At 45.3% G+C, this 20013-nt stretch overlaps 1 protein-coding gene and 1 pseudogene across 5 annotated transcripts in view; one reads left to right on the top strand and one right to left on the bottom strand.

Moving 5' to 3' along the window:
• Positions 1-4664, bottom strand: part of LOC138804301 (elongation factor 1-alpha 1 pseudogene) — a 35947-nt pseudogene extending 31283 nt beyond the window's left edge.
• An 8209-nt stretch (positions 4665-12873) lies between these two features.
• Positions 12874-20013, top strand: part of Cracdl (CRACD like) — a 135900-nt gene continuing 128760 nt past the window's right edge. The window contains exon 1 of one of the 5 annotated variants that reach the window (XM_069988500.1): positions 12874-12923. The gene's annotated coding sequence lies outside the window, so the exon portion shown is untranslated. Of the gene's footprint in view, positions 12932-13338; positions 13625-13776; positions 13941-18314; positions 18336-20013 lie in introns of those variants that run through there. The other 4 variants (XM_069988498.1, XM_069988497.1, XM_069988504.1 and 1 more) reach the window with 4 other exon arrangements.

Raw genomic sequence — 20013 nt, 5'->3', positions numbered from 1 at the left:
TCTCTTTGGCACAGGCCGAAATTTTCTTAATAGAAACCCAGAAACATAACAAATCAAAGAAAGGTTGGACAAATGGGACTGCATGAAATTGCAGAGCTTCTGCATGGCAAAGGACATAGCTGGCAAGATCAATAGAAAGCCCACGGATTGGGAGAAGATCTTCACTAGCCATACAACTAGGGTCTCATATCTAAAATATACCTGGAACTCAAAAAATTACATCCCCCAACAACAAATCAGTTGGCTAAAGACTTAAAGAGAAACTTCTCTGAAGAGGAAAGAAAGATGGCCAATCGACACATGAAGAAATGCTCAACCTCCCTAGCCATAAAAGAAATGCAGATCAAAACAACATTGAGATACCACCTCATCCCAGTTAGAGTGGCTATAATCAAGAACTCTAATAACAACAGATGCTGGAGGGAATGTGGACAGAAGGGAACCTTACTGCATTGTTAGTGGGAGTGTAAACTTATAACGTGTTTTTTGTATACAGTAGATGGATCTTTCTTTTCTATGTCTTTGGTAGGAAAATTGAGGCCATTGACATTAAGTGTTAAAATGGGAAGATGTGTAATAATTCCTGCCATTTTTTCTTTTTCTTTTTCAAATTAGTGTTAGATTCTTCCATTATCTTTCTTTACCTCCCTTCTTTCTTCATCCTTTATCTACTCAAGTGGGATTTGTTTTCTCTACTATTTTCAAGTTTATATTGGTCTTCTTTTCTATGTGCAGGATTCCTTTGTGTATCTTCTGTAGCACTGGCTCCCATGGTTATGAATTCCTCTTATTCTTATCATGCAAAGTTTTTATTTCTCCTCTATTAGATATATCATTCTAGGTTGGCATTCTAGGTTGCTTCATGTGCTTGAAATGCATCGCTCCATGCCTCTTTGCTTTTAAGGTTTCTGTTGAGAAACCTGCTGTTGTTCTTATGAGTTATCTTTATATGTTATTTGATGTATCTCTCTTGCAACTTTCAATATTCCTTCCTTGTTATATTTACTCAATATTTTAACTATATGTATAACGATTCCTTTATGGACGATCAGTTGGTTGTTCTAAAAGCCTCCTTTACCTAAATATCCTTCTGTTTCACAAGATTTGAGAAACTTTTAATTATTTTATTGACTGTTCTAGGCCTTTAGCTTATGTCTTTTCTTCTATACCCATGATTCATCTCCTATGTACTGTAACAGCATGTCCCTAGGCTCCTTAAGCCATTTCTAGCTCCTCAGAGTAGCTCTATCTTACAATAGTACTCATCCCAAAACGGTGCCTGGTCTTTGAATGGAGTTAAACATTTTAAAAAATGTATCATTCACACCTTTAAATATTTTTTCCTTATCTCTATCTATAGGTCCCAATTCATCAGCCTTGTCTTCAAGCCCTGATATTTCTGTCTTTCAACTTGATGCAGTCTAATAATAAGCTCAACTGAGCTTTTTATTTGACTTACTGAGTTTTCCATTTCTAGAATTTCAATTTGCTTTTTCAATATTTCTAAATTTTGATTGAATACTTCATATTCTATATTGTATTCCTTTTTTAATTCAGCTATTAGGAATATATTCAGGTACTTACTAATGTCTACTTTCATTTCTTTGATCATTTTTATATCTACGCTTTTGAAATCAAAGAATTCATTTCACTATCATTAGAGTCTATTATTATGGCTCTATTGAATTTGGAAGAGGCATGTTGTTTATGTTTCTACATTGGAATTTGCACACCCAAGGCCAAAGTCATTTAACCACCTGTAGTCTTTTCATTGAGGCATTCTCAATGTCCAGGCAAGACTAGGAGGTGGCAGGGTTGATATGCAGTTTCATTATAGCTTATTAGCCATGCATTCATCCATATGTACTAGGCACAATCTCCAGCATTGTTCAGAAGAGAAAACTAGCTGTAGTCTCTTCTAGTTCCTAGAGTATATGTTGGCACAATATATGGGATGAAGGCAGCATCAGTCAGAGGTAAGTTGTCCACTGCAGAGCACCTTTACTTCAGAAGCTTCCTTCCTTTTTGAATTGTAATATGATACTGGCTACAAGGATTTTGCAACCTGAGACAGGCAGGTTCCCATTTGGCCCACAGAACCATCATTAGGGGCAGGACTATCCCCAGAGTGTATTCAGAGAATGGAGGGAAGCACAGAAAGCACTGAATTTTGGAGTGGAGAACTGAGGGACTCAGATACTTTGTCTGAAGTTCTGTGATTCAGATTCTGCCCAGCACTTAACACACCTCTGAGAAGGAGGCTGGAAAAATTGTATGGCCTGCAGGACCTAGGCTCGGAGCTCTTTATCCAACTCGGTTTAAGAAAAACACACAAAAACCATGCAGGAGGCTGAGGCCAAGTATAGCATCTCAAAGGTGGTGTGTGTGTGTGTGTGTGTGTGTGTGTGTGTGTGTTGGTCGTGTGTGTGTGTTGGTCCTGAGGCTTGAACTCAGGGCCTGGGCGCTGTCCCTGAGCTTTTTTGCTCATAATTAGCTCTTTGCCACTTGAACCACAGATCTACTTCTGGTTTGGGGGTGGTTAATTAGAGATAAGAATTTCATGGATTTTCTTGCCTGGGTTGGCTTTGAACTGCAATCCGCAGATCTCAGCCTCCTGAATAGTTAGGATTACAGGTGTGAGCCACTGGCACTCAGATCAAAGGTCTTTTTTAAACAGTGATCCTCAGATAATAGAGCTCACTCTTCTCCAGAGAAAACAGGACTACCAATCACTGTTCCCATTACTAACTGAACTTCTTCATGCTTAAGTCCTCATCAGGTCCATGTTAGGTCCTCCTCTCCATCACCCCTCTCATGGCCATCTCCCACTGTGATGGTGTGTCTCCAGGTTCCCTAAGCCACAATTGTTGCTTATTTCTAAGTTCCCAGAGTGGCTTCCTTTCACAGTAGGTCTCTTCTCAAGATGGTGCTTGTTATCATAAAATACCTTTGTTCTTCAATACTAGCTTGCTGTGCAGGATTAGTGACTGTCACACCAAAGTTACCACACTGGGCTTAAAGCTTGCAGAAAGTTTATCACCAGGCTTGCTAGTTTATCACCAGGCTGCCTCACTTACCTTTGTGGCCGGGTCTTCAACTTTTCCCTTCTTGAGTAATTAGGTTTGGGGCTTCAGATCATTTCCCACTTTTCCCCATAGCCTTTATGTGTCTCCACACCTTTTCAGCTGTCCTGTCCTTCTTTTGTGATTCCAGTGCTATTTCTAGTTTTCCTCTTCAAAAAAATTAAGTCTCTCTGTGTGTGTCTCTGTCTCTGTCTCTGTCTCTGTCTCTCTCTCTCTCTCTTTATATATATATATATATATATATATATATATATATATATATAATTTATTTATTTTTGCTGTCCTGGGGCTTGCACTCTGGGCCTAGGTGCTGCCTCTGGACTCCTTTTGCTCAAGGCTTTACCACTTGAGCCACAACACCACTTCTAGGTTTTTCTTTCTCTCTCTCTCTCTCTCTTTTTTCTTTTTTTTTTTTTGCCAATCCTGGGATTGAACTCAGGGCCTGGGTGTTATCTCTGAGCCTTTTTGTGTTCAAGGGTAGTGCTCTATCCCTTGAACCATAGTGCTACTTCTGGTTTCTTTCTGTGATTAATTAGAATTAAGAATCTCACAGACTATTCTGCCCCAGCTGGCTTCAAACTGTGATCCTCAGATCTCAGCCTCCTGAGTAGCTAGGATTACAAGTCTGAGCCACCAGCTCTTGGCTTCTTCTTTGTTATCTTAACTCTTCTCATTCATGGAGTCAAATGGAGAAACTTTCTAATCCACTATCTTGTCTAATACCTACATTTTGCTTTTCAGACAGGGTCTCATTAATTTTACCCAGGCTAGTCTCAAACTTGTAATCATACTGTCTGCCTCCTGAGTAGAAGGGATTACAAGCATGAAACTACAATACCTGGCTGAGAGTATTATATTATTATTATTATTATTATTATTATTATTATTATTATTATTATTATTATTATTTTGTTGGTCGTAGGGCTTGGCGCTGGGTGCTGTCCCTGAGCTCTTCAGCTTGAGGTGAGTGCTCTACCACTTAAGCCACAGCGACACTTCCAGTTTTCTGGGGCTAATTGGAGATAAGAGTCTCTTGAACTTTCCTGCCCAGGTTGGCCTCAGATCTCAGCCTTCTGAGTAGCTAGGATTACAGGCGTGGGCCACTGGCACTCAGCTATTATTATTTTAAATGTAAACTTGTCTGGCCAGTACATAGCCTTGAGGCTTGTAGCAATCTCCACTTCCTGCATTCTACAATATCCATACCTTCCCCACATCTGTTTTAAAGATTTTGTATTAGTTTTCTATGGCTATCATAACAAATCATCATAAAGGGAGTGGCTAAAGCAATAGAAATATATTATCTCTCACACAGTTCTGAAGGCTCCATATCCAAAGTGAAGATGATGGCAGAAATGGTTCCTTCTGAGGGCTATGAGAGACAATCTGTTCCATGCCTCTTACTTAAATTCAGGAAATTTGCTAACAATCTTTGACATTTCTTGGCTTGTAGTTGCATCACTCAGATCTCTGCTTTGATACTCCCATGGCATTCTTTCTATGTCTGTGTGTCCTTTTTATATCAGGGACCAGTCACATGGGTTTAGGGATCCACCCCAGTCCATTATGACCTCATCCTAACTAATTACATCTACAATGGCCCTTTTCCAAATAAGGTCATATTCTAAGGTACTGGCAGTTAAGACTTCAACAAATGATAGAAATCACCAGCAGTTCACATCTTGAATACTTTCTTACCACCCTCTGTGTAAGCCTTGGGAAGAAAGCAGTTAATAAGACCTTTTTCTGGTCCTGTTCATCTCTTTTAAGAATGACTTCTTTCTAGAACCCCACCCTAAAAATTCCAGTTTCTTTATTCCTCTTGTGCTCTGATCTCTATTTCCTTAACTCAGCAAGATTTTCAGACTCTGAATTCCTTCTCTCTGCCCACACAGTCCAGAAATCACCTTCAGGCAGGAAGCCAAGGTGATCTTAGGACTCAGCTCATTTGTTTCCCTTTTCTCAGAACTCATAGTCCTATGCTGCAGGGCATCATATGAACATAATAATTTCATACCTTTTTTCCAGCTTCCTAATAGTTCAATCCTACTTCTCCCATTATACTCAAGGCAAAATTCCAGAATGAACTTTAAAAATTCCCTTTGATTTTTCAAGCTGAGCTGATAAGGTCACCTAGGTTGATATAAAATCTATAGCTTTAGCACATCCAGTACTGAGATACACTTGAACTAAAAGGACCATAGAGCTGCCTTCCCTGAGTCTGGAGAAGACTCACTAATGTTATTAATCACAAAGCCTCTCCCAGCCAGGGCCTGTATGTGTACCAGCAAGCTGGAATACATTAGCTTAGCTCCATCCATCTGTTCTATGGCTATAAGGAGAAAAGAAATTGTGGCAGACAACAGAGTGGTGTCCCTAACTTCAGGCAATCCCAGGAAAGCATAAAAGTCTGCCTTACCCCAAACAGCCCACACTGCTCATTGGCTTTATTGTTAATGACCCACAGGCTAAAAGAAGCTCATCAAGTTTCTGCTAAGCATTTGAGCTCAGTAGCATCAAATTACCTTAACTATCAGAATTCCCATAAATCCCCCTAAATAGGATGAGAGGTAACTTCTGAGTGTCTATGCATCATGCCTCACACAAAATGCTTTGAGACTAGACCTCTGTAGGTCTCACTTTTGGCTTTTTCATTTACTAGCACTTAAACTTCAGCAAGTTCCCTCTTGGTTTTCTAATGACCAAAATGAAGATTGGGTTTATTGCACAGGTGTATTTGTGAGTATTAAGTAGGAGCGCATGTTTACCACCAAAGCCTGTTATGTAACAGACTCATGGGGAAGCAGCTCGGGCTTGGCATTGTAATAGGATTTCAGAAAGACCTGTACCCTAACATCTCCACAAGTAATGTGCTTTTCATCAATGGGCATGCATTTGCTACAGCTTTTTCTTCAGGATTTTTAGAAAACTACACAAACTCATATTAATGGAGAAACAACAAGTCAATGATTTCTATTTATCCCTTTGGGGGGAGTGGTTTGCGAACATGTTGATTTATGGAATGATAGACTTGAACAAAGGCAAAGAGGTAGGCAAAAGAAAAGAAAAGAAAAAGAACAAAAGAGGACCTTGAGTACAGGTGAGTCTCAGGCATCAGCTGTAGAAGTTCTGTAGTTGTGAGAGGACTCTTAACAGCACCAAAAGCCAAGCTTCACTTCCATCACATAGACTCACACAGGGTTACCAACCCTAGGAAATTTTGCATCAGGCATAGGCAACTAAGAATAAAACATAGCTAATGAAAACTTTCCATTTACACATGAAAAAACTCACAGACATTAGAATGGAGGGAGGTGATAGAGAGGTGGTAAAATGATAATCAGGGGTTGAGTTATCCCCTAACCCATAACTGATGCCATTCTCATTCTTCCCCGCAAGTCTTCAAATCTGCCTGGGTCTCCTAGGCACAGTCAGACTCTGGAGACATCATTCCCTCTCTGCTGGTTTTCCATGGAAACAATGAAGAAATTATTCTACATCCTACTTTCACTCCAAACACTATTTTTAGTGCTATCGTTTGCTATAGAAACATTCGCTTAGTTCTTTCACCTTTGTGTCATAGCATTTCACTGGCAGACGAGGAAGAGAGTTGCTCAAGCAGTTTTCAGAAGACAGTATGTGGTTTGGTTACCAAACAACTGTTCTCTGAACATGGTTTTGTTTGTAACTCGGCCACAAATTAGTAACTATCCAAAGATTGACCATTATAAAATGTGTGGTTTAAAAATCCTTTTTAAAAATGTAGAACAATAGATGCTATTTTCCTATCAGATAAAAATGCTGCTAATTTGCATTACTAAAAAAAAAGATAGTTGTTTATCAGAACTTGGTGATGCCTGGTACCTGGCAAGCTACAGCTTTGGACTGAGACTGTCTATAAGAAGGTGGCAGAGAGGTGCAGGTAAAAGAGGCTCCACCATCATTGGGTAACCTTGGGCTAGTAATTCTCTCGTCCCTCCAGAAAAGGAAGCTGATGAGTATGTTCGCTAAGATACTGGGCAGATCTAACCTTCCAAATCTGAATTCTTGTCACGTAGCACATCGTGCTGGGGAGGAAGACAAGCGCCACTCCAGGAAGCTCCATCAGAACGAAAATCGTGAACGGCATTGGATACTCAGAAACACATCAGTGTGTTCATTGGCAGAGATTATCACTCTTATTCAGTGCCTTACATTTATACTCCCACATTTGTTCTCCTTGCTTCTAAATTAGTCAGTATAAAGACTTTTTAAAAGATTAGCTGGTTTAAAGCCACATTTGCAAAAGGAGCTAGCTATGTGGGCCAGCACATAATCAGATACATGCTTGTTTTATCTCTCTGCCCGAAGAAAAGTAGAGGTTTAGACTTCTCTTCATGACCATAATTAGAGTTCTTATTTCTCTCATTTAAAATATTATTCCATATAAACATAACATGGCATTGTTCCAAAATTGTCTTCCAGGTTTATCCACCATTCAGGAAGCAGACAGTGCCAATAGACAAACAAGTAATAACAAATGTTATGAGAAATAACTAAGGGTGAAGCATAAAAACTCAGACTTTTATGGAAAATCACATCATCACCATCATCATCATCATCATCATCATTATATGTGTGTGCTGGTCCTGGGGCTTGAACTCAGGGCATAGGAGCTGTCCCTGAGCTGCCTCAAGGCTAGCTCTCTACCATTTGAGCCACAGCTCCACTTGTAGCTTTTTTTGTTGTTGTTGTTAGTTAATTGGAGATAAGAATCTCACAGACTTTCCTACCTGGGCTGGCTTTGAATCATGTTTCTTAGATCTCAGCCTCCTGACTACTTAGGATTACAGGCTTGAGCTACCAGCACCTGGCTACATTTTTTTTGAGGAAATAATTATTAATATACATCCTATTAAATTTGGGTAGGTTAAAACAAAGTGGTTTTGTGTTAGCAGAAGAAACTCTTATAGACATTGCTGGAAGAATCTATAAATTGCTATATGTAAATGACCATCCAAGACCCTCAGTCAGTGTTTAGCATTTATAAAACAACATCAACAAGTGACAAGTGCTGCTTCTTAGATGTTTCTGGATTCCAGTAGAGCAATTTGAATGACAACTTCCATTTAAAATAATAGGCCTATTTGGGCTGCATTCACTTCTGGTGTATCTAACAAGTCTCTTCTATAGATTCTGCCAGTGAGCAATAACACTAAAGAAAACTAACAAATTCTGTACTTTTCATTGCTGTGATAATCCCATTTGCATTAAACCCAAAGTGTCTAAAGGATTGTGTTCCCTCTGTAATCTCTAAGAACCTGGTTTCTTGCCTTTTGAACTTTCGGAAGATGCCTACTTTCCTTGGCTGATGGCTCCTCTACCCTCAAAGAGTAGCATTTAGCTGAGCCCTTGTGCTACAATCCCTCTGGACCTCATCTGTTTACCTTGCTAAAATACTTTCATGTTTCCATTGGTACCATCCAGATAATTCAGGGAATTTGCCCCATCGAAGGTCAACTAACAAACATATTTCAATCCCTGCAAAATTTAATTTTCTGTGAGGAAGGAAGCAAAATTACTTATTCAGAATAGGACCGGGTGAGGGTGGGAATGGGAAGCTATAATGAGAGCAATCAGGGTGGGCTGCAGGGGAAATAGCAAGAGTAGCTGCCCAGGAACAAATAAAAGCATGTCCAGTCTTGGACCTTTATATCTGGGTGTCATAGTGTGAACTTTAGAGCCACGCAAACCATGGATTCAGGAATTCCTCTCTGAATCTGCTCCAAGGAAATAAATATGGGCAAACTACATGCAAAGAATTTACATACAGGGCTGGGAAGGTGGCTCAGTGGTAGAGCACTTGCCTTGCAGACATGAGGCCCTGGGTTTGATTCCTCAGCACCAAATAAGCAGAAAAAAAAAGCCGAAAGTGGCGCTGTGGCTCAAGTGGTAGAGTACTAGCCTTGAGCTGAAGAGCTGAAGGACAGTGCCCAGGCTCAGAGTTCAGGCCCCACAACCGGACCCAAAAAGAAAAAAAGAATTTACAGATATGTCAAAGAAATGTATATGTTTATCTTAAATTGGAAACAAGGCAGTAGAGAAATTGTAAAAGTTAAATTATTATATATCCAGATAACGGGATATTAGCCAGTTATTAAAATTTATATTTATGAGCCGGGTGTTGATGGCTCGTGCTTGTAATCCTAATGAGTCGCAGTTCAAAGCTAGCCTGAGGAGAAAAGTCCATGAGACTCATCTCTAATTAACCAGTAAAAAATCCAGAAGTGGAGTTGTAGCTTGAGTGGTAGAGCACTAGCCTTGAGCAAAAAAGCTCAGGGACAGTGCCCAGACCCTGAGTTGAAGCCCCAGAACCTATACATGGGAAAATACTTACTTGTGTTATAATGTAGTGGAAGGAAAAAGGATATAGATTTGTATATTTTCCTTAATCTCAACAACATAAGGTGTAAGACATTTACATTTGTAAGCCAGGCCAAATGCCTTTTTTTTATCAAAGAAAACTAAGTCAAGAAAACCAGTAAAATGATAATAGGGATAAGCACTGGGGTTCAAATTGTTGGTAAACTTTCCCTTTTTTCTCTTTCTGTGCCATCTGTTCGTTTTTCATGGAATGACTGAAGACACGAAGGCCCAAGTGAGGTTGGAGACTTGTAGTTTTAGTCAGTCTGCTTGGTTCTTTCTTGGCCTTGGTGGCATGAGAAGGCTTGGTTCCAGGAACAGAAGGTTGAGGATTCAACCAGGAAGGTATGACAGAAAACAAGGGCTCAGTGGACCGAGGTTACCTAGAAGAGAGCAGGTGGGTAATGGGCATGAGGATAAAAGCCAAGAAGGCCAGAGGGTGGAGTGGGAGGTCTCATAATATAAGACAGAAGTCATGATAGAAGGTAGCTGAAAGATAAAAGAGTAAAACTTTGGGAAACTATTGAGAATAAGACAGCTATATTGAGAATAAGAACTAGAAATGGAGAGTAGATAGTGTAGCTTCTTCCTACAGTGGAGTTGTGACAGGTCTGACAGGGGTCTGACAGGTCATTCATTAATGATATTTGTCAGGCAGCGACAACGCCCACTCACTATAACCCTACGCTGGCTATTTAATAATGCTGGAGACAGATCAGGGCTCTGCTCTCCTAAACATTCTATCCCTGTGAAGGAACCTGGCATAAGACCAAAAATAATCCACTCATCCTGTAACTAGTGTTTTACGGGAAAAGAAGACGGGCAAGGAGGAATTACAGGTCAGAAAGAAAGGAAGTGATGTTTAAGCTAAGACCTGAAGGATGAGTGGGAGTTAGCTAGGTACAGGATAGAAGTAAAACCATTCAATAGAATGGCAGCTTGGGCAAATGCTCTCTGGCAGAAAAAAGTTTGGAATATTCATGGAACTTTAGGAAGGCCAGAATGGCTGGAGTGGAGTGAGCAGAGGGGTAGATTGAAGCAGGCCCAGGAATGGAGAAGGAGGAGGTGAGGGCCTTTTAGAGAGGCTGGACTCAGTCCTACTGTGGTAAAGCCAGGGAAGGGTTTTAAAACAGGGAAATGCCGGGATCCAATCCATATTGCCAGCAGAGGCTGGGAAGGGCTGTGGTTGAGACCAGGGTACTACTGTACAGCAACCCCGAGGACAGGGTCTGTGTGATAGTGAGACAGCTCAGTTTGATTTCTGTTCTGAGAAGGTTTATTTGGGCAGTGGACCTAGTATCCTGAGAAGGGTACGATCTTTTCTTTCCTAGCTGGTTCCTGGCTGGCTTTTGGCACCAATGCTTTTTCTAGGTAGATGTGCCCTTGCCTACAGGATCTGTGGTTGTTGAAAACCCCTGAGCAACTCTCAGGAATGAACTCTGTCCTGAATAACAGTGCCCCATCACCAACCTGGGTTAGGAAGCCCATTGCTCTTGTCTGAATCCTCTCTTCGTAAAAACCTCTGCTTTGACTTAAAAGATTTAGAAGAATAGAGGTTTGATTTGTATCTAAATCTAATTTTTCTTGGGAGCAATGGTGGGTCTTTACTCAAGATTCTGCTGGACACCCAATGATTTCAATGAGTCACTATTTGCTAATGGCTTAAAATGGTCCTTAGCTCTTTATTGAAATGAGTTCCCAGTGATACAATCTACTCAGAAGAAGCAGAGCAGAGGGGAGAGTCTTAAGGGACATTCTGGCCCTCATATTAAACAGCTAACTCCATGTTCATAGCTTTTCTTTTCTTTTTTTTTTTTTCCATATAGGGACTGTAAGAAACTGCCCATGAGGGCTGTTGCCTTTGAAGTTTTGGCAGAGGCTTGAATATTTTAGACCTTTCTCAATCATATCTGCAAGGTTTGGTCCAAGAAGCACTAAAGGAAGGGAAAAGCCTCTTTGATAGTTGCTCAGCAGAGCCTGGGGAACCTCCTGGAAGGTGGAAATCACATGGGCAGTGGGAGGAGCAAGCTTCCTTTCTGTACCTTCAGATCTCAAAGGTGCTTGCTCTCCCAGCCTCCAGATAATTTTCCATTTCCCTAACCTATTCACAAAACTCCCCACCACTTTCTATTTTGGGTGTTGACACCATGTTCTCAGCCTCAGTTAATCACCAAGAACGTGTGTTTTTTGTCCTCTCCAACCCTCCAGGAACTTCAAAAGCCACCCACGGCACAACAAATAAAGCCACAGAAGCTTCACTATTCTGGAAACAAAATTCTTAGGTTAGAAAGGCAGTCCATGGAATCGATAAATATGTGGTGGTGACTACAGGACAATATAAATGTGAATTTGAATAGCAAGCAGCAAAGAGCTCAGGGCAGGAGAGGGTACATATTTGCTTGTAGTTGTTCAGTTTAAGGATATGGAACAAAGCAAACACTATCCACACCTAACCGACTCATTGTCTCGGCTATGAATCATCTGCCCATTGTGAATGCAAGTTATTAATTTGGGGGCTGTAAGACTGATTCACAATTTATTTGTGTTCCTTTCATGAGGAGAATTTAATCCGCGTAGCTCTCAAAAGGGGCTTTTAAGGGACGAGCTTGTGCCCAAAGGATTACATCCAAACATTGATAAAGGCAATCTCCTTTCATACCCCCGTGTGAAGAAGATCTCCTATTTGGGATTGTGGATCCCATCTTAGGCCAGCGATGGAGAGGCTCTTCCAGGGCCTGCTCCACTGCCCGGGCACCGTGCTGCATTCTCGGCTCCCCAGGGTCCGCGTGGCGAGCCCCACCAGCCCCGAGGCCCCGGAGCGGGGCTCGGCTTCCTCCTGCCCCTCCAGACAGCATTGCTCTGTGGGGTGACACTCGAGTGTCCTTGTCTGACGCCAGCGATCCTCCCGCCGCCGCCGCCGCCGGGGCTCCAAAGCCGCTCGGGGGTGCGCTGTCCGGCCTGGTCAGGGCCCCCCGTCCTTCCCTCCTCCCCGGGGCCGGGAGGGGCGCCGCGGCCGCCGAGCTGCGGGGCGCGAGGCGCGGGGAGGGGGCTCGGCCGCTGACTTCAAGGCCAGCCCCCTCCTTAAGACACTCTCCCTACCTGGGCCGGCTGCGTCCGCGCCAGCCTCCCCTTCCCACACTCGCGTGTCACCACAGTGATTCACCTGAAGACCGGGCGGCAGCTTCCCTCAGGAGCCTTGCAGACGCTCCGGACCCACAGGGTTACAAAGACGACGACGACGACAACAACAACAAAACTTTTACTCGAACGCACGCTCCTCTCCCGCGGCTCCCGCCCTCTCCGCCGGGCGGCGGGCAGCGGGCCGGGGCTGCGCGCGTGGCACAGCCAGGCGCCCAGGCCCGGCGCCGCGGGGCCACCCAGGCCCAGGTGACCAGCCAGGTGGCGCTAGGGTCGGGCCGCCAACGGTGTCCCCCGAGGGTGCGCAGGTGACCGGGCCCGTGAGAGCCGGCTTTCGGGGAGCCCCGAGCTGGGGAGGGGGGGGTGTCTGTGGGAGGCAACCGGGCCTCGTCCAGGTAGGGGCGGGCTGGGCTCCGGGTCCGACAGCGCCGCCGCGCGGGCGGGTCGAGGCGGGGCGGCGGGTGGGCAGGGGTCTCAGGGGCGCGCGCCGCCGTCCTGTCTCTCACCGCCCCCCCCCCCTCCGCCCCAGGTCTAGGCCCGCCGCGGCCCCGCGGGCGGCGGCGGAGGAGGCGGCGGGCGCCGCGCGCCGCGCGCCGCGGGGGAGGTGCGCGCGGCGGCCGAGAGCCGAGCGGAGCAGCGCGGCGTCCGCCCCCGCCCGCCGAGCCGAGCGCAGCCGAGCCGAGGCAGCGCTGGGGGCTTGGGAGCCGGGAGCGCGCGCCGAGCGCAGGGCCAGGGCGGTTGCCGCTTGCTGCTTGTCGGAGGAGGGTCGTGCTCGTGCCCACGGTCCAGCTCTCCGACCGAAGACGACCCCCCCGCCCCCTCGGGCTGGCCCCGCGCCGGACGGCCACCTGCTGCGTCGCCCCGCGAGCCCTCGCGGCAGCGGGCGGGGGGTCGCGCGCACACCCCGGAGGGAGCAGCCCCCGACCCACCACCGCCCCCCCGCCCCGGGCACGGTGCCCTTCCCCGCGCGTCCCGGCGAGCCCGGCCACGCTCCGGTGCAGGTACCTGGGATGGTCCAATAACGCGTGTCCACAAGGCGCGCGTGGGGCGAAGACCGGGGCAGCACGGGGTGGGGTGGGGGAACCTGGGCAGGGGGCGACGCGGTCCCTAAGTCGCTTCCCGACGCGGGTCGTGGGGGCGAGGGTGGCGGGGGCCGACCTCACAGAGCGAGCCCCGGACTCTTCGGGATGGGCCACCGCGCCGCCACCCCCGTGGCCACCACGTCCGGCATCGCGGGGGCCAGTGGGGCGGAGAGGAGCCGGCGCGCGAGTGCCCGAAGTTTCCTTCTGCTCACTTGGCCGGATTTAACTTTGAATGGTGAGGCAAAGCCGAGCAGTTCAACACACCAAGGAAGTAGAAGGATGGAGTGATGGTGGGAGGTGGGGGGGGGGGGAACTGGACTTCCTGGACTTAAATTCTTGGGGTAGGGGGTATTGGTGCGTGTCATTAAAGGCCAGTGCAGGCGGGAATGATGGACACGTCCTTATGCTTCAGGTAATGGTTTAAGCGGTTTGGACTTTTGTTGCAAGCCACCGTAAGGGCTTTAGGGTTTAATCCAAGCAATATTCCAATTTTCAGTCAACAAATATTTAGCAGTCCCTGAGAGGCAAGGCTTTAATAGGAGGTTCGCCTGTGATCCAAGCTTAAGTAGTTTATCAATTAAGCTAGCATTTGGCTTTTGAAATACAAGTGAAAAGGAATACCACCGGGCAAATTGGACTTGTGTAGGTACAGGTGGACAGCTGGCATTGTGTCGCTACTGAACACTTAATTTTGAACTAGAAAATCCAAGTCGGAGACAAACAGCTGTGTGATCCCTTTGGAGGCTACCATACACCTCCCCAACTACCTTGAAATTCTTTGGCCAGAGCCGGCAAGCTTGCTTCCATTTACCTAAACTCAGGGCTGTGGTTGAATATTCACCTGGGAGTCTCCTTGGTAATCAGTCATACAGGTACACATTTGGGGTGACTGGGGACCAGTTCCTGCAGGTTATAAAATGGGGTGCATCAGGGTCCCTGCACTGGGTGAAGAAAGGTTGCACTGGACTGAATTCAGGTTCAGTCTAGTGCTGTGCTGATCCCTATTGGAGCACAAGACAAGAGGGGGGAAAAAAAAACAAAACCCAGCAATTCTGATCCTGTCTTTGTTTAAAAGTTGTGAGCTAGGACCATTGGTGGCTCATGCCTGTAACCATAGTTACTCAAGAGGCAGAGATCTGAGGATGCAGGTTCAAAGTAAGCCAGGGCAGAAAAGTCTATGAGATTCTTTAATTAACCTCATAAAATCTAGAAGTGGAGATGTGGCTCAAGAGGTAGAGCACCAGGCTTAAGCAGAAATTGCTAAGTGAGAATGCAAGACCCGGATTTCACACCAGAGTACCTGCACACACCAAAGTATTGTATCTTGCATATCATGGATTTTTATATTCATTTTGATGCTTTAAAATGTGGGTAGTCTCTTAACTTTTGTGCCTGCCACATCCTTACTCTGGACTTGCTGTTAGAGGGAAATTCCTTAATCTCTCCAGGCAGTCATGCCCCACTCAGAATAAACAAAATGTGCAGCCCATGGTATTGCAACATTGCAGCTGGGTGGGATCAAGCAATGTGGCACACTAAAGGTGGCACTTCTGTTCCTACCACCACTTAGCTTGGCCATTTTAGACTCATCACTAAGTCCAGCTGAGTCTATTTGCCATTCAGGGAAGTGGATGTAATACTAGCCCTATGGTCTGAATGTTTGTGTCCTCTCCAGGTTCTGACTTTGAGACACTAACCTCCCATGTGGTGGTATTATGAGGTGAGGCCTTGGGGAGGTGTTTAGGCCACGAGGGATTAGTGTCTCCATGAATGGAGTTAGTGATTTTACAGAAAACACCTGAGGGAGCTTCTTCCCCCATTCCCTGAGGGAGCTTTGCAACGTCACAGGGAGAAGGTAACAACTGGGAACCCGGAAAGAGTTCTAGCCAGACACCAAATATACTGGTACTTGGATCTCAAACTTCATAGAGCTGTGAGCAATGACTTTCCATTGTTTATAAGCTGCCCAGCTTATAGTATTTTGTTATAATGGCCCAGATGGACTAAGACAGCCAGCCAACTCTCAGAAATGCTCTCAGCTAAAATGAGAGACTCTTGGAGGGTAGATTTTCTGTGATGGTCTGGTGGGTCTGGGTTTGACTTGGCAAGCTTGAAACTGCTTGCTTTTCCTCTGGTGGTTAGCCCAGACACACAGTGTTAAAAATACTGCTTGAAGGGTGTGTAGATGCTGCTGAAATGTTTGAAACAGTAGAGCTGTTTCCTGCCCAGGATTTATTGTGGAGGGATATGGCTTTTTGTGTGTGTGTGTGTGTGTCAGTCATGGGGTTTGAACTCTCGGCATGAGCACTGTCCCTCAGCTCTTCAGCTCAAGGCTAGCACTTTACCACTTGAGCCACAGTGCCACTTCCTGTTTTCTGGTGGTTTATTGGAGATAAGAGTTTCACAGCTTTTCTGCCCAGGCTGGCTTTGAAACACGATCCTCAGATCTAAGCCTCCTGAGTAGCTAGGATTACAGGCATGAGCCACCCCTTGGGATATGGCGATTTTGCTATCCCAAAGGATACTGATTCCCTTTCTTTTTTAGACTCAGTCTTAGTGCATAATTCCATTTCTCTTGAACCTAATTCAAGTGATATTTCAGTCATTGTGAAGCATGAAAGCAGCTTGGTCCTTAAGAGTCTGTTTCCAGGTCTATAGGAACCCCCAGGAAACTCCTTGCTGTCATGTTCTCTGGACAAAGTCACATCAGAGCTCAGGGAGAGTAGCCTCTTGCAAGATGGTGCTCTTGCTGTTCTCCATTGAGTCCCCAGCCCCACAACCCCATTTGTTCCCCTTAGCCTCCTGCTCAAGTTCCCACTGTATCTTGTCTACCTGGATGTCATTGGAGTGAGAGCTACCTGGGGACCTGTCTCCTGTATTGGCCCTGAAGCCCTCTCCCTCTGAGATTCCTTCAAAGCCCTCTTGGGCAGATGAGAACCTGTTCAGGGATGGGGAACCACACTAGATTGCTGTTTTGCTGTTCAGAACCATTTCTGTCATTCTGAGCCATCACTTCCTCACATTCTCTACAGGAAGCTGGACAAGATTTCCCCATGTATAGAACTTCCTCAACAGCCCCTCCCTCCTGGGTTTTTATTTCCTCCCCTCCCCTTTTCCTCCAGATTATGTACAAAGTGGTGGGGGCCAGGGCCTCCCAGTTCTTCTCCCCAGGACCAGAGAACTTTGTCTACCAGTGGGTCAGGAAGGATTCTTAAGTTACATCTCCTGACCTCTCCATGGTTTTAAGTGGAGTGTAGGCCTTGACTTCCAGGCTTTGCCATCGATATATAAAAGGCAGTTCAAATATTATTTATATAAGAAAAATAAATTCTGATATTCTATAGTACAGTTGGGTGACTATAGATAATCATTTGTTTTCTATTTCAAAATGGCTGAAAGGATTTTGAGTGTTCTCAGCACAAATCATAAATACTTGAGGTGGTAGATGTGCTAATTCCTCTGACTTTGTCATTGCTTATGTATTTTATACATATATGGAAATACCACATTGTGCCCCATAATTATGTGTCAATTAAAAATAATTTTAGCCAGATGTACTTTGCACCTGTGTAATCCTAACAGGCAGAGATGGAGAGGATCACAGTTTATTGCCATCATAGTCAAATAAACTTGCAAGACCTCATCTCAACCAATAAAGGTTGGGCATGGTGGCACATACTATCATATCCACACTATGTGAGAAGGGTAAATAGAATGATCGTGGTCCCAGCCAGCAGGGTGAAAAGCAAGACCCTATTCAAAAAACAATTAATGCAGAAAGGATGGGGGCATGGCATTATGGTAAATTGCCTGCCTAGAAAGCACAAGGCACTCATTTCTAACTCCAGTTCTGTCTAAGGATAAGAATTAAAAAAGTAGTTTTATAGCTAGGTGCTGGTAGGTCATGCCTGTTTTCCTAGCATCTCAGGAGGCTGAGATCTGAAGATCATGGTTTGAAGCCAGCCCAGGCAGAAAGGTCTGTGAGACTCTTATCTCCAATAAACTACTCTGAAAAAGCCAGAAGTGGTGCTGTGGCTCAAGTGGTAGAGCACTACTAGCCTTGTGCAGAAGTTGCCCAGGGACAGTGCCTAGGAAAAGAGTGCAAGCTTCAGGACTGGGAAAATAATAATAATCCTATGATTATTATTATTCTGAATTAACTACCTCCCTCCTCTGTCCTTGGAGAAACTGAGCACCCAAGTGGGGTGAGAAGAAAACAGGAGCATGCTAGGAAAAGAATGTCCCTTCTTGCCCTCATTTCCATATTTCTGGGCAGGCTCCACCTGGGTCATGTGCACCTGACATTTTATTCCCTGAATCACCCTGGAAAAGCTGTAGGATCTGCTGGAGATTTCAGCCAAGGGCTGGGAGGAGACAAGCGAAAGAGCTGCTGGGAAGTATGAGGGGGAGAAGAGACTTGCTTTCTGCTTGCACATCTCTGAGCCCAGCCCAGCCAGCTACTTCTGGATGGATGAATGTCTTCCCACCCATCACTCCTGGTGCTGCTGCAGTTGCTGCAATCTCATAACCATCCATGGCGTTCTTGGCATTTTGTGCAAGAGTAGGAAAAGGCCGAATAGCCCAAGACACAGTTCCTTCTTCTGCATGCTTAGGCAGATGGATCCTGGAGGTGTGTACTCAAGCCCTGGATTTTGTTTTGTGCTGCTCATGCTGGGCTTTGAAGGGAAAGTGGGCAGGAAAAGCTTTTGGGGAAGGTGGGACTTGAAATAATATTAAGACTCAACCTTCTGGATGTGGATGAGTGAGGACTGCCTAGTAGGAGTCAGACCTGCCAGAACCAACTCCTTGTGTCCACCAGTGGTATCCTTGGCTGGGGGTTACACTCATCTTTCTAGAACTAGTCTAGAAAAGCATTTTCTGAATGTGGAATGTAGAAAGGCCATAGGGTTTTGTTTAGTGCTCACTTGGCTTATTTGCTTGATTGGTGCTGTACCACTAAGCCATGCCCACAATGCAACATTTTGCTGGTTCATTGGCGATGGAATCTCCAGGGTCATCTGTAGGTAGGCAACAGGGCCAGCCAGCATTGAAAACTCCTTTTATTTTACCTGCACTGAGCAGAAATCTGATGAACTCCCATTGAATCCTGTTATTTTTATATCTCTGCATCTGGAAAATAATTTCAAACTTTTAGCTCAGGTTAAGGGTTGTTAGGACTCATTTATGATTCTGAGCAATTTCCCCAAAATTCTTTATATTGCTCTAAAAATGCTCTAACCTATGCCGGGTGCTGGTGGCTCACGCCTGTAATCCTAGCTACTCAGGAGGCTGAGAGCTGAGGATCACGGTTCAAAGCCAGCCCGGGCAGGAGAGACTGTGAGACTCCTATCTCCAATAAACCACCAGAAAACCGGAAGTGGCGCTATAGCTCAAGTGGTAGAGCGCTCGCCTTGAGCTGAAGAGCTGAGGGACAGCGCCCAGGCCCAGAGTTCAAGCCCCATGACCGACAAAAAAAAAAAAATGCTCTAACCTATCATCCTGAGCACAATGGCTCTCCAACAGCAAAGGTCTTGTCAGTGCTCAGCAAATGTAGCAAGGAGCTTCTGGAAAGTGATGGTATAGGTATGGAGGTGTCTGCAGGCCCCTCCTCACCCTTGTCAACCTCCAGCCTCCTGGAGATCCAGACAGTGTTCCCCAGCAGAGTCCTGTGTGGAAACAAGCTCAAATATTTTTCTCATGATTAAGGTATCTGTGAAAAGAAATTACCAAAGATCTTTTTGGAAGGTGAGGAGTGGAAAGTTGTTTATTGCTCAGGCCTTTTCCTAGCTGTAGTGTGGAGGACTGGTTTTTAAATGTATGCAGTTGAAGAACTTCCAGAAATACTTGCGCTCACCTCTGAGGTCTGTGCACCAATCTCTCCATGGTTTCTGCTCCTAAATTCTCATGTCTGTGGGAGGCTCTGGAACTGTTAGCTGTGTTGTACACAGTTCTTAAGAATTAGTCTAGAAAGGCAGGCTCTGAAGGTGGGATGCAGAAATGTCATAGGGTTTTGCTTAATACTCAGTTGGCTTGTTTGTTTGACTGGTACTGTACTGCTGAGCCATGCCCACAATCCAACATTTTGCTGGTTAGTTGGTGATGGAATCTCCATCCTCCACTTCTCATCCTCTTGGGTAGTTAGAATTACAGCTGTTAGCCACCAGTACCTGACAGGTGTTCTCTGTCTCTCTATCTCTCCCCTTCTTCCCCCTTCCCCCCTCCCCCATTCCTCCTCCTCCCTCTTTTCCCCCTCCCTCCCCTTCCCTCCCTCTCTCCTCCCCTCCCTCCCTCCCTTCCTCCCTTTTTTG

Source organism: Dipodomys merriami, unplaced genomic scaffold (assembly GCF_024711535.1).
Source record: "Dipodomys merriami isolate MVZ:Mamm:240054 unplaced genomic scaffold, mDipMer1.0.p SCAF_36, whole genome shotgun sequence".
NCBI classification, from domain to species: domain Eukaryota; kingdom Metazoa; phylum Chordata; class Mammalia; order Rodentia; family Heteromyidae; genus Dipodomys; species Dipodomys merriami.
Note: the sequence above shows the minus strand (reverse complement) of the source record. Positions and strands in the feature narration are given on the sequence as shown.